The sequence below is a fragment of the Pongo abelii genome, chromosome 14 (genome assembly GCF_028885655.2).
Source record: "Pongo abelii isolate AG06213 chromosome 14, NHGRI_mPonAbe1-v2.0_pri, whole genome shotgun sequence".
Classification (NCBI taxonomy): Eukaryota; Metazoa; Chordata; class Mammalia; order Primates; family Hominidae; genus Pongo; species Pongo abelii.
Genome location: NC_071999.2, coordinates 72,170,300 through 72,183,576, shown reverse-complemented (window position 1 = coordinate 72,183,576; position 13,277 = coordinate 72,170,300). Strand labels below are relative to the sequence as shown.

Here is a 13,277-nt window from a genome sequence, read left to right as displayed (position 1 = left end):
GTCCCTCTTTAGTGGATGGTTTTGGAAAATCATTTCATTACTTACCCTTAGTGGAGAGTAATTTCCTACCCTAATCTAGTATCTCTCAAAACCGTAAGTAAACCAGTCTTTCCAGGATGTATTTACTCTTCCGGGAAGGATGAAAATGTTAGTCTAAAAAAATCTCAATAATTAAATTTAAAAATTATATTGAGCTCATACAATTGGAAAGCATGTGCAGAGGACAGCACAGAACATAAGATGACCACATTAAAAAATAGACTACATCATGTGCCCCAGAGGTATATTACAAAATAACAACACAGGCAAAGCAAAGCAAGTTAATAAGTCACAGAAACAATGTATATTGGAGGCATCAAGGAAGTCTTCCTGTTCCAGGCAGAATTTGATATGGCCCTTAATGAACTACCAGGATTTGGGCAGAAAGTTGGGAAATATGTGTACCAAACAGGGTAAGAAAACAGTAAGGGAAAATGCATAGGATTGGTTAAATATGGAATGTCATTAGAAAAGTCCTTAGCTTTCTCGTCGGGCGCAGTGGCTCACACGTGTAATCCCAGCACTTTGGAAGGCCGAGGCGGGTGGATCACCTGAGGTCAGGAGTTCAAGACCAGACTGGCCAACATGGTGAGACCCTGTCTCTACTAAAAATACAAAAATTATATGGGCATGGTGGCGGGCACCCAGCTACTTGAGAGGCTGAGGCAGGAGAATTGCTTGAACCTGGGAGGTGGAGGTTGTAGTGAGCTGAGGTCTCACCATTACCCTCCAGCCTGGGCAACAAGAGCAAAATTCCATCTCAAAAAAAAAAGAGAGAGAGAAAAGAAAGAAAGAAAAAGTCCTTAGCCTTCTATTTTGGCAAAAGGATATTATTGGTATAGGAAATTAATAGAAAAACAGTGTTGACTGTTAAGCTGGGTTTTTCCATTGGGGGCTACAAAGCTTGTGTAAGTAGACTGCATTTTATTATGTAGGGACTAGCAGGACAGGGTCTGTTTTATCTATGACTTAGGAAGGTTATTTTTTAAGTTGCAGTGAAGGGAGACTGGGGGTAGGGTAGCATGGGATGTAGGGATGGGATGAAGCCTTAGGAACATTCCAGGTAAGAGGGTGTAAGTGCCTAAACAAAAGGTAAAATTGAGAATATAGAGGAAATGATGGGTAGGGGAGACAGTGCATAGAGTGGACACATACAGGCTAAAAATGTTTACACTATGCCTGTCTCTTTAAGGATTTTATTGTCCATGGAGAATATATATCATAGTTTAAAGGAGAAATAAGTCACATTTTCCTTTTTTTGGAAAATAAACTTTAAACATGAATTCTTTCCTGAATTCATATAAGTTTCTAGGAGTCATACTGTTGTCTACTACAGTGCTTCCTAAACCTGATTATGTACCTGAATCATGTGAACAATTCCTTAATTCTTATTCATGTTTAGTAGCATTGAGTGAGGCCTCTGAATCTTTGTTTTAAAAAAAAAAGCCCATTGCTGTTTGGGAAGGGATGTGAAAATTGCTGATTATGATACAAAAGTGTCCATGTTCAACCTCCAGCTTTCCTGGAAGTCATAACAAACTGCTATTAATGCTCTCCTAACCTGATGACATTGCTATAAGCTATTTTAAGGAAAACTAATAAAGTGAATGTCTTATTTGTACATATCGAAGACAGATAAAATTATGCAGACTGTAAATAGCATAATTATGTAAGTAGGCTGGCAAATTTTTCAGAAGAGAATTTTAATAAAATAAATCTTGGATAGATTGGAAATACTTTTCTTATTTGTTTGATGGAAATTACTGTAGGCCAATTAGTATATATCACAATTTGTGTGTGGCAAAAGAGATAGGAAACTTATCCCACAGTGGTCTTGCTGGCTGGTTTCAGTGTGTCCTGCTAGCAGAATTCTAGTTGAAAGTCTGTAGTTCCTTTTTTATCTTGCTCCAAGCTCCATGATGCTCAGCCAAGCAAGAAGCTACAATTGCCTTCAAAGATGACTCTTCACTTGAATGAGCACTGTGGGGTGCAGAGGAAGATGAGAGCCTGGCCTTGTGTAAGAAGATTTAACATATGCCTCATTTTAGATCAGGCTCTATCTGAAAAGGGCTCCATGGAACCTTCAAGGCATGTACATATCTCTAATTCACAGGAGGAAATTATGAATTACAGAGTAAATCTGAGTGAATCTTATGTTTGAAAGAGACTTAGGATATTTGGATTTTTATAAAGATTAACTAATTTTTGTATCGAGAATCTCTCCATGCGTCTAGTTCACGTGTCAGGAGATACAGTAGTAATTTACAAGTCGTTAGTGTCAAGGTATATGCAGATAAACACACATAGACACCCATCGGTTTGAAGATATAATTAGCAATATTTTAGAACATAAGTCACTTTTCTGTGTTAGAAAAAGTATTTATTGCATAGTCATGAAAACCCTCACGTTTACGTCTCAAATCTCTTTTTATCATTGACTCCAAAGATAATATATGTCTACTCTCTAAGGCCTTCTTGGAAAGTGCTAATTCAGCAGCATTTTTCTCTTATGCTGTCAGGTTCTGCCCAGATTTTTTTGCCTTCATATTTGGAAGAATCCTGCTGCATTTAAGCTACACAATAAATATTACTGGTGATAGGGACTTATTTTATTTTGCTTTGGATAAATATACTTTTTTTATGTTAAGTATCCAGGACATCAATCTCATAAATGGAATAAATGAGAAATCTTCCCAAAAACACTTGTGAACTATCATAAGCCAGTATCATTAAGTCCACAACCTAAACGGGAACATGACAATTTACTTGTATTTTTGTTTATCTCCCTTCACATCATTTAGGCTGTAGTGTTAAGATTCTCCTATAGAGACTGTTTTTCCATACAGTTAATTGGGAAAAAGAAGTAAAACAATTGATATTTAGTTGTGTCATTTAGCATCATACATACACTGTTATTTCTTTTTAAATCTATAAGGGAACTTTTGATATTGTATACTTATAGAAAATAATACAGGCCACTGGAAATCTATGATAGAAGTGTTTCAATTCAAAAATAGTTATGTCTTATCTACTCATTCACTTTCTTATAGTTTTACTTACTAATTCTCTTATAACATACCATGTTCTAAAATTGAAATATTTAGGCCTTACTTTCTTGTCTTCTCTTATTTGCCCTTGAACGGGAGTTATTAACTATGAATAGAACAGACCAGAACCCTACACCACCAACTCCTTATGTCACCCATTGTTTCTTCATTCGCCCATCCATTCTTTCCCCACATAGCTCTTCAAATTTGTATGACAGTCTGCCCTATGCTAGTCCTTATGTTGGATACTGGATATTCAATGTATTAGACAATTAATATAAATCAGAAGAATTGTTTAGTTGTTGGATATTTAAGTCTTCTTTTCCTTATTGATTTTGAATCATTTGTGTGACATTCTTTTTTTTTTTTTTTGAGACGGAGTTTCACTCTTGTTGCCCAAGCTGGGGTGCAATGGCGCAGTCTCAGCTCACGGCAACCTCTGCCTCCCAAGTTCAAGCAAGTCTCCTGCCTCAGCCTCCCAAGTAGCTGGGATTACAGGCATGCACCACCGCGGTGGGCTAATTTTGTATTTTTATTAGAGACGGGGTTTCTCCATGTTGCTCAGCCTGGTCTCGAACTCCCAACCTTAGGTGATCCACCCGCCTCGGCCTTCCACAGGATTACAGGAGTGAACCACCACACCCGGCCTTATGTGACATTCCTTAGGTTCTTATCTTTGATATACTTGATATTTGTTTCAATGTTGCTAGCTACACTGAAGCAATCAAAGTTATTGAGGCTTTCTTATCCTTACTTCCACACACACAGACACACACACACACACACACACACTCACAAAGGATAATTTTTCATCATACCACAGCTTTAAACAAATGTAACACTGAGAACCTGAGCATGTCACAATATTAACCTGTGGGAAAGTCGGCCTAAGTTATTTTATTGGTTTACTTGAGTGATGATTTTGTAAAGCATGGATGTGTTAGTTAAGGCCCAAAGGCTTATTATTATATTATAACTCCAGAACTTTTTGATTATAAATACAAATTGACAAGAAAATGCAGTTTCTTTAAAGTTCACTCTTCCCCCTTTATCAGTAGTATATTTAAAAGTTAGTCATGTAGTTCCATTGCTCTACATTTAAGCTTTGTCTTCCTGTGTCAGATTGGGTATCTGTGTTTGTGTTTATTTGATTTATGATAAACCTAATGTACATGTGTGCCAATAAAATTGTGTGAATTTTATCAATTTATTATTTCCAACTTTTCATTTGGATTAGCAGAAAATTATGGTCTAAGGATTGATTCAACTATGACTTCATAGTATAATCCAGATAAAGAAGGGCATATCTCAGGAGACCTCTCAGTGGTAAAGCAATTTTAATTAGTAAATGATCCTGAAGCCGCACATTGAAAACAAACTATTACTCAGCAAACAATATTGGTAATGCCAGTCAGAGTTCTCATTCACAGCTTGTGAAAAGGCAGGATGCTTTGGGGAAGAGCTGGTGAGGGGTAATGAGAAGTGTCACTTAAAGTTAGCAAAGATCAAAGTGAAGGACACTCATCCTCCTAGCACTAGAACTCATATCGAAGTGTCAGGTTTCTGAGTTATCTCAATTCTTCAGTTCCAGCAAGGGAAAGGAAAATGCTCAGCTAACTTTCTATAAGAAATAAGGTTCTTCATCTTGAAATTCTTAGTTAATAAAAGAAACAGGAAATGGCAGTGTAATTATGGCTATTGCTAAACCAGCATGTCACCAAATCAAAATTCTTAAAAAGAAAATAAAATGTAAAAAGAAAATAAAATGGGATTGGTTATTTTAACTATTTTTTTTCCAAATATCAAATTGTTAAATTATTATATTTAAACTGGTATCTTCCCTTCTATTTTCTTTCTGCATTCCTTATGAATTATGTTTTAGATTTCAGATATTTATAATGTACTACTAATAGCATATTGTAAATAACAAGTTGCTAGATGGATTTCCAGAGCATCACTCAAATATAAAATATTTCCGGAAGCAAATCAAAATTCTTAAAAAGAAAATAAAATGTAAAAAGAAAATAAAATGGGATTGGTTATTTTAACTATTTTTTTTCCAAGTATCAAATTGTTAAATTATGATATTTAAACTGATATCCTCCCTTCTATTTTCTTTCTGTATTCCTTATGAATTATGTTTTAGATTTCAGTTATTTATAATGTACTACTAATAGTATATTGTAAATAACAAGTTGCTAGATAGATTTCCAGAAGCATCACTAAAATATTTGTATTGTGCAATCTTAAAACTACTGCTCTACTTAGAATTTAAAAATTAAAGAAAAAACATCAACCAAAGAAGTTTGATTTTTACTGCAAAGAAGTTTTAATAAGATTATTAACATTGTGTTGGGCATTTGAAATCGGATATATGAGTAGATTGGTCACTATAATCAGGTGGATAAGTCAGTAATCAGTTGCTGAACATACTTCTTCCTTCATATTCTCAGGGGACCTTATCTACTGCAGCCTTATTACTCAGACAGTGCAGTGATTCATTATAAGGTCAACGATGACAAAAAAGGAAACTCATAGTAAAAAAATGGTGAAGAAATAAAGATCTCACCACATAATGCGAGTAGTCAGAACAGCTCTTGCTTCTGCAGGTGAATGAGAGCTGTTGCTGGGGCATTTAGAAAAAATAAATGGCCTCACATTTCCACGGCATTTCACCAGGCTAGAAGATACCTTTCCTCCACTGTTCATCTTCCATACCTCAAGCCCCAGCAGGTTATGATTCACTTGACTGTGTGGTGGTGTGTTATCACTTTCAACTCAGAGAAAAGCTAGGGAGAAAAAGAGAAAGATTTTAGGCATTCATTTCGCTCCAAACATTGGAAAGACTTAAATCTTTACCACTTTCAGGTGGTGTAGCTTAGAATTTGCCAGCAGTTAATAAGCTTATTTCAGTGCCATGCAAAGCAATGGCACCTTAAATAGTGTCATCCTTGACTCTGCTGTTACTTGTTATATTTCACTAGTTTTGGCCACTTGTACATGCACTAGTCCTAGCTAAAAATAAGCTAAACACACACACACAGGCACACACCCCACATCAGCTTTTTTGATGATTTAATGGGTGGAGTTAAGTTGAGAACAGAAGATATAGAGAATTAAGAGATCGGGGAAGGAGGCTGAGCAGGCAGAAGCAGTAACAGAAAAAAAAAATGTTTAAAAAGTCTTTCAGGGAAGATGCAGCAGGAGTCATGTGCCGTAAAACTGGAGAAGAAAATTAAAACCTGCGAAAGATTAAGCAAACCTCTTCTTTGCTTGTTCTACCAAACACACACACACACAAACATAACTTAAGTGGAGGGATAAACCACATTAAACTGTATCTGGTTTCAAATGTTCCAAGGCCTATTTTAGCAGTTGTTTTTCCGTAAGTCATTCTGACTTGGAGCACTGGTCCTCCCCAAGGACGTAAAATGTAGTGAAACTTATTATCAAGTCTGATGAAACTAATGGTGTTTTACCTCTTTTTGGATGACTAGTGCATGCACAAAATAAGCCTTTGAGACAAATTCTATGATTTAGTTAATACTTATTGAGCACTGTTCTAAGGCTAGGGATACATTTATATATTTGACAGTGAAACAAACATGACCTTGTCTACATGGTGCTTATAAACTAATGGAAGAGTATTCGATTTTCCATTGCATTGGCCATTTAATATAGTGTTGTTATTATTATCATTTCTTTAATTTCAATTAATTTTCTCATCATCTGTGATAATTTAGGATTTTCTTTTTGTTGTTGTTGTGTTTTATTGTTTTGTTTTTTGCAATGGAGAAAGTATATGCAAATAAGCAAGGGATTTGATCCTGACAACTGTACTTACAAAATATGATTTGGAGTAGGCTAGTTTTTATATGTCTTGAAGTCTATTTTATCCTTTGCAAAAAGAAGACACTAATTCTTAAGTCATAATTTGATGAATACGATATAAAATATAAAACTCCTAATGTAGTCACCAGAAAACAATAAATGCTTTGAAAATGTTCGTTCTGATCTTTTCTTCCTCTTGGATATCAACATAGTATTTCAACAGATAGGAAAAGTCATAGATTGCAAAGTACAAAGTATCATCATTTTATATACCATTAAGAAAATAATTCTAACAATTAAATTACAACATCATACTTACTTAGCACATTGATTATGTGGCATGTCCTGAACCTAGAATGTATGGATACATGTTTAAGAAAACATTGTGAATAAACAAATGAGTGTTTAAATTGTGTTTGTAAAATATAATGATTTTGGCATTTTAAATCGAAGATAACTCATGTTAATGCTATAGAGAAAAGATAAAATTGATTGCTATATGTATATACATTTATGAAAGTTTTGAGGAAGGACATAAAAATAAAAAGTAAATTAACAAATAGTGATCATGACTAAACATTACCCTTAAGAATTGTTTATTCTATAGTTTAAGCAATAGACTGGAACAGACACATAAATAATCTTTAAAAGCTAAAGGTATCTCTTAAGCTGAAATAAATGTGTTTTTATATCAACTTGGGAAATTAGAAGAGATATGAGCATTACTTACAAATTAAACAGATCTCAAAGTAATAGTGTTTCTGATTATTGTATTCATTATTTCCACTCAACACAAAAAAATTCAAACAACCAAAATCTAACAAAAGCAAGGTTTTACTAGTACAATCAGGGAATTGGTTTTGGGAACCCAGAAGATACCAAAATCTTCAGATGTTTAAGTACCTGATAGAAAATGGCATTGTTCTTGCATATAACCTAGGCACATCCTCACATATTTTAAAAATCATCTCTGGATTTCTCCAGTAAAATTTAAATGCTATGTAAATAGTTGTTATACTGTATTTTTCTCTTTAATGCCATTTTTTAAAAAGCATTTTCATTTTGTGAATTTTCAACCTTCAGTCTGTTGAATCTGAGGATGCAGAACCCTGGAACACAGAGGTCTGACTGGACTGTAGATTTCTTTGATGTGCAGGCTCTGAAAGAGTAAGCATTAGGCTAAAAATGCACATCATAATAAACAGATAATCCTTGTAAGTGGTGATGCTTTACACTCACAAATATGCCCAGGAGTGTAGGATGTTGTTCCCTGCTCCATTGGCAGGAGGAGATATTATGACATCTATTTCCATGAGTTCTTAGAATATAATTCACATATGCACATGCACTCACACCCATCATTCAGATCTGCCGGATTCCAAAGAATTGCTTCAATACTGGATTTCCAATTGCTGTAAAATACTGCACGGAGGATAAGAATTTTTGTTTAAAGTCACATTTGGAGTCAGTAAAATCATAGATGTTAATCTGGCAAAAACTATGCTTGTGACGTAATCCAGGCAACCAAGGAGCTCTTTGCCTGACAGTCTCTTTGTTCTCCATTTGGCATTCTTCCTGAAATGCTTGAGATCATAGCAATGAAAAGACTCCTACATGATTAAGTGACTTTGTGCTCAGGTGGCCAGATGCCAGGTGCCTCCCTTTTATTTGTATTAGTCCTTCACCTAGAAACAACAGATGCTGTGGTGACTCAGGGAGACATGTTTACAGTAGGAGAGACTAAGAGATAGCTTCCTGGAGGCTGAAGTGATGGCACACACAGGAGCTGAGACTTCCATAACTTTTCTGGAACTGGAGTAGGAACTTGTGTAATTGGTTATAATGTTTTATATCCACTGATCTCTATATAACTTTTTCTGGACCCTGAGCCACGCTAATGAATTCTAACATAGATTGCCTGGTGGCCTAGGCAAATCGGTGTAATTAAAATGTACATAGGCTTTTGTCTGAGGAAGCTCATTTCTGTTGTTTTCTTTTCCTTGTTCCTCTTGCTCTGACTTGCTCTTCTGCTGCAAGAGCTATTTCTGCTTTATACTCCTTTTTAAAAGTTCAAATGCTCTCATTTCCTTCTGGGGATTTAAGAAAGAAATAGCAAGCATCTTGGAATCCACCAGGTAAATACCCAAATCTTTCATTTGGTTTCCTCTTTCTGTATAAAGAGAGATCAACAGTGTACCTAACTCATATCATAAAAAAATTTCAAACTTGGAATTTTATAAATATCCCCCTACTTGTCAGAATATTCTGTAGTGAATATGAAGCACTTTCACAGGAGTATTAACTCTTAGCGGCTCCTTTTTCAAGAAACTGCAGAAGGCATTTTAACTGCCTCCCCCCACCATCCCCGTGGCCCCCAGTGCTCTTAAGCAACATGTGTACCTTTAAATGTGTGCAACATGCCTAGAAGGCATCACTTTCACAGCTGGAGAATGACACTTATTAAAGAAAGAAAAAGAAAGGAAATAATCAGCTTTCAGAAGAAAACTGCAGATTTTTTTTTCTTTATGAAAGAACAAATTTGTTTTCAAAGAATAACCTGAATGAGAAGAAAAGGAAACTTTTCTCATTAGAATGTAATTCCAGAAACCTCTGATGGTGTCTTAACTCTACTGAATATGGAAATTGCAAGCCTTCTCTGTTAATTAACTCAATTCACTAACGTTGGGATGGACAGGGCTCCTCAGTGCTAAGCTTTAGTGCTCCACTTTGAAAGTAGTAGCAGGTCAGTGGGGCTTCCACCACAGTGCTTGTGCATATACTGACTTTGTTCAGTAACAGGCTCAGCCAAGAAAATGGCCTGCTGACAAGCAGTTTGCTTTGATTTTGCTCTTTTTTTTTTTTTTGCTTTTCCTTTTAAAATATTTCATTTGTTTTGCCAACATGTCTGCTTTTCTGGCACACCTGCTTTCTTCTTCAGATAGTGTTAGTTCTCTTAGAATCAATTGCGAGCAGCTTGCAACCAAATGCCTGATTAAAAAGTTAGCAGACCTTGAGTGCAATTACTTCAGCTCTATAGCACTCAGGCATTGAACTCTGTGTTAATTGTTTTCCATTTTTGTAACGATCCTTATAATAGGATAAAAACAGGAGAGATTATTTCTTGTAGTTAGAACAGCAGAAAATAAAGACATTCAGTCTGATTAATCACTGTAATATGGAATTAAACACAATTAGGAGTAAATACATTTTAGGATGTTTTTTGATTTAAGCAAAAAACATCATTCTTGCTGTGTCAAAATATACCTACAAATTACCATAGCAACAAATTATTCATCGACAAAATGCTTAAGAAATAACTTGTACAATGATAATTTTTAGGATTTTAATATTGCTAAGCCTTATTTGTCTTAACACTTTTTATAAATATATATTCCCTTGATAAATCATTTTATACTCAGATTACATTAAATTCATACATTATAATTTTAAAACTATAATTAAACTAAATATTTTAAAGGACTGACTTTATATGAAGAAAAAGCACATTAAAAAGATTACATTGAAAAATATTCTAGCCAAAATTGCCTTATTTCAGCATTTCATTGCATTGAATAGTCCTTAACATTAAGAATTTTATTATTTAAAATTATTAATATTTAAATATTTTCCTATGTGAGAATAAAGAAATGCTGGAAAGCACTTTCCTCCTTTCTAGTCCTTATTCTGTACAGCTCTTTTAGGCCTTATTTTATTTTACCCATGATCAGAAAAAGAGTTTTACCATTTGTCACACAGTACTCACTCACTCTTAACTACTGTTTTTCATGGTTGAAATTCAGGCTGTGATTCTTTATTTTCTTTTCCATTTTTTTTTTCTTCTGTAGTTACCAGAAAAGAAGACATTCTGAGCAGAAATGCAACTTGTTGAAAGGCCTTCAGGAAAAATCTTTTGAGACAATCAACACTTCTACAGAATCATTTTTAAATTATTTTAAAAAAATGCCACAGGGTATGGTGGCTCACCCCTATAATCCTAGCACTTTGGTAGGCCAAGGTGGGTGGATTGCTTGAGCTCAGGAGTTAGGGACCAGCCTGGGCAACATGGCAAAATCCCGTCTCTACAAAAGAACAAAAACAAAAACAAATATTACCTGGGCATGGTGGCATACCCCTATAGTCCCAATTACTTGGGAAGCTAAGGTGGAAGGATTGCTTGAACTCAAGAGGTCAAAGGCTGCAGTGAGCTGAGGTCGTCATGCCACTCACTCCAGCTTGGGTGACAGTGAGAGACTCTGTCTCAAAACAAACAAACAAACAGCAACAACAAAAAACAAGTATATCTGTTTGTCCTTTTTTCTATATGTCAACTCAAATGAATTTTCAGTATTTAATTTTTAATTTTTAATTTTTGTGGGTACATAGTGGGTGTACATATTTATAGGGTACATAAGGTTTTGATACAGGTATACAATGCATAATAATCACATCAGGATAACTGGGTATCCCTCACCTCAAGTGTTTATCCTTTATTTGTGTTGCAAATGATCCAATTATACACTTATAGTAATTCTAAAATACACAATAAATTATTGTTGACTGTAGTTTCCCTGTTGTGCTATGAAATACTAGATTATATTAATCCTTTCTAACTATATTTTTGTACCCATTAACCATCCCCATGTCTCCACCCCCACCACTACCCTTCCCAGCCCCTGGTAACCATTCTTCTACTCTCTATCTCCATGAGTTCTGTTGTTTTGATTTTTAGCTCCCACAGATAAGTGAGAATATTTGAAGTTTGTATTTCTGTGCCTGGCTTATTTCACTTAACATAATAACTTCCAGTTCCATCCATGTTGTTGCAAGTGATGGGATCTCATTCTTTTTTATCTGAATAATACTCCATTGTGTCTATGTACCACATATTGTGTGCTGATGGACACTTAAGGTTGATCCTGGATCCTTGCGATTGTGAATAGTGCTGCAATAAACATGGGAGTGCAGATATCTCTTTGACATACTGATTTTCTTTCTTTTTTTTTTATTTTTATTTTGAGATGGAGTCTCGCTTTGTCACCCAGGCTGGAGTGCAGTGGCACGATCTCTGCTCACTGCAAGCTCTGCCTCCCGGGTTCAAGCCATTTTCCTGCCTCAGCCTCCCGAGTAGCTGGGACTACAGGCGCCCGCCACTACGCCTAGCTAATTTTTTTGTATTTTTAGTAGAGACGGGGTTTCAGTGTGTTAGCCAGGATGGTCTGGATCTCTTGACCTCATGATCCAACCACCTCGGCCTCCCAAAGTGCTGGAATTATAGGCATGAACCACCGTGCCCGGCGATTTTCTTTCTTTTGGGTATATACCTTGCAGAGGGATTGCTGGATCATATGGTAGCTCTATTTTTACTTTTCTGAGGGACCTCCAAACTGTTCTCCATAGTGATTGTGCTAATTTACATTCCCACCAACAGTGTACCAGGGTTCCCTATTCTCCACAACTTCGCCAGCATTTTGTTATGGCCTGTCTTTCGGAAAAACGCCATTTTAACTGGGGTGAGATGATATCTCATTGTAGTTTTGATGTACATTTCTCTGATGATCAGTGATGTTGAGCACCTTTTCATTTACCTGTTTGCCATATGTATGTCTTCTTTTGAGAAATGTCTATTCAGATCTTTTGACCATTTTACAATCAGATTAATAGGGTTTTTTTCCTGTTGACTTGTTTGAGCTCCTTATAGAGTCTGGTTATTAAGCCCTTGTCAAATGGATAGTTTGCCAATATTTTCTCTCATTCAGTGGACTGTCTCTTCACTTTGTTAGACAACAAAGGAAACAGACTTTCCTTTGCTGTGAAGAAGCTTTTTAACTTGATGTGATCTCATTTGTCTATTTTTGCTTTGGTTGTCTGCTCTTGTAGGGTATTATTAAGAAATCTTTGCCCATATCACTGTCCAGCAGAGTTTCCCCAGTGTTTTCTTTAATAGTTTCATGGTTTGGGGTCTTAGATTTAAGTCTTTAATACATTTTTATTTGATGTTTGTATATGGCAAGAGATAGAAATCTAGTTTCATTCTTCTGCATGTGGATATGCAGTTTTCATGGCATCTTTTATTGAAGAGACTATCCTTTCCCTCAATGTATGTTCTTGATACCTGTGTCAAAAATGAGTTCACTGTGGATGTATGGATTTGTGTCTCTATTTTGTTTCTCCATTTGTTCTTCATTCTATTCAATTGGTAAATGTGCCTGTTTTCATGCCAATACCATGCTATTTTGGATACTATAGTGTTGTAGTATAATTTGAAGTCAGATAATGTGATTCCTCCAGTTTTCTTGTTTTTGCTCAGGATTGGTTTGGGTAATTTGTGGTTCCATATACATTTTAGGACTTTTTAAAATT

At 35.5% G+C, this 13,277-nt stretch overlaps 1 protein-coding gene across 3 annotated transcripts in view; it reads left to right on the top strand.

Moving 5' to 3' along the window:
• PCDH9 (protocadherin 9) overlaps window positions 1-13,277 on the top strand; it is a 942,795-nt gene that overhangs the window by 579,258 nt on the left and 350,260 nt on the right. The gene's annotated exons all lie outside the window — the stretch shown is intronic.